Source organism: Penaeus monodon, chromosome 29, assembly GCF_015228065.2.
Source record: "Penaeus monodon isolate SGIC_2016 chromosome 29, NSTDA_Pmon_1, whole genome shotgun sequence".
In the NCBI taxonomy this organism is placed as follows: Eukaryota; Metazoa; Arthropoda; class Malacostraca; order Decapoda; family Penaeidae; genus Penaeus; species Penaeus monodon.
In genome coordinates, this window is record NC_051414.1 from 24,976,426 (window position 1) to 24,978,473 (window position 2,048).

The following is a 2,048-nucleotide window of genomic DNA, read 5'->3' on the forward strand; positions in this document are numbered from 1 at the left end:
CAGCGCTATGCAGGTCGTCAGATGTCTTGCAATAATGATAACCATTCATTCATGAACAATTACGAACTACACTTCGAATTTCGGCCAACGGATCACACACATGAAGCAGGTCAGTGCCGCGGCGAGGTTGCAAGTCGCGATGATCAATTATATACGTCGCTTGGTGTGTCGTGTGGGAGTGGCAGGTGTGGCTTATGTTACTTATTTCACTTTCGAAGATTCGGGAGGGAATATACGCAGCATTTTGTATAGTTTATTAAATAATGCGACTCAAATCCCTTGACCATTGTCAATTAATTCCAGAAGCTTTGCAACTAGGCGCACCATTGCAGTCATTGGACAGCAAACATCAGAACACACGCTTATGCAAACAACCTTCCCGCACCTAGTTCCAACATCCACAAGCAATCACCTACCCTGATTGACATCTTGAGACGATCCGGCGATATTAATCCTTTGTCCGCTTTTGAAGTGACATCCCGCGAGAGAGTCTACGAGTAACACCACCTGCCATTGCCTGTGTTTACAATCAACTGGCCAGACCAGCAGACGACACTCGGGCCGCGCGCGCAACCCAGCCAGCGGCGCGCCCGGCATCTGTGGGCGGCCCAGGCAACTACTCGCTATGCCGCACCGTCCTCTTCTCGTAAATGCGAGTTTTAGAGGTTTTGGCGCTTTTCTACTGCGACTTGTTCTATGATTTGTTACAAGCAGTTAATGCCCTTTATTCTTGCGATGTAGTTTGTTGGAGATTCTGCTTTGATATATAACAATTCCTTTGTGGACACCGCCACACCTCAAAAAAAAAGGATGCCTTACCACACCCAGAAGATCCGATGCAATAAAATATTCCTTTCCACAGTTCTTTTTTATGAGCACTTTACCCTCTGGCCTGGGAACAATGTTAGGATTGTGTAGTCTGTCATGTCGCTGTATTTTTCAACCTTTTTCCACATATAATTGTCATTAATACTACATTTGGGATGTTAACAGATTTTCCATTATCCAATTTTTTGTGTAAGAGCAGGTCATTGACGATAGTAATTACAATAAATTGCCCGTGATATAACAATCATGTTTAAGATATATCCAGTACACCGGGTATCTATGAAATGTATCCCCTACTTTTTGTCGATTAATTAAGTAATGACAAAGAATTACACAATTAATTGAAAGTGACATTTCGCCATCATATAAAGATGCTGCTTTTTATTCATATTCACATCCCAAATATGTTCCAATGAATATTTCCCAGGAAATGCATTCATTGGAATTTCATTTGTACATAATAAAGTGACTCATTTTTTCTTAGCCATCAATTAAGGATATATTAAACGTACTCAGGAATTGAGAAGCTGGTATGTTGCGTACCAGTACTGTATTTGCAATGCACGATTAATAGAAGTATATGCATGCGATTTGTTTTAACAAGCACCATAATTTTTCATTTATTAGTTTGTTAACTCATCCCAGCTTAGTCCAGCTATTATCAACAGCGTCATAGAGCAACCAAAATCCTTGTTTGCACACAAATGAGGTCATTTTTCATGTGCATATTCCTGGGACACATGCACGCAGAGAAAGAAAAACGATATACAGAGATAGGTGAATGTTTAGGCAACTGTGTAGTTGTATTGAAAATGGGAATAAAATGTTAGCTGTATAAGTTTGCATAAAGTTTCCTGTAAATGTTCATGGATGCGTATTCGTTATCTTTGTTCTTAGACTTTGAAAACCAGGATCTCCTATTTAATATTGTTACACTGTCTCGGTATGTTTGAAAATTACCCTAAAGATACCAATGGATGAGCTACCCGTTCCTTCACACCCTTTAACTTCAGTGTTTGAATCCCCATCCCATATTTTGGAACATCTTGGATCCGCCAATGCTCACAAGCTTTGAAAATATTATGATCGGTATAACAGCGTAATCGAATAGCTACCATACATGTCATCATAAAATTTTTTACAACATATTAAATTAGAATAGATGAGCTTTATTTTTCTTTTTAGAAATGAAAAGTTAAATGAATAAAGAAAAGCTTTAT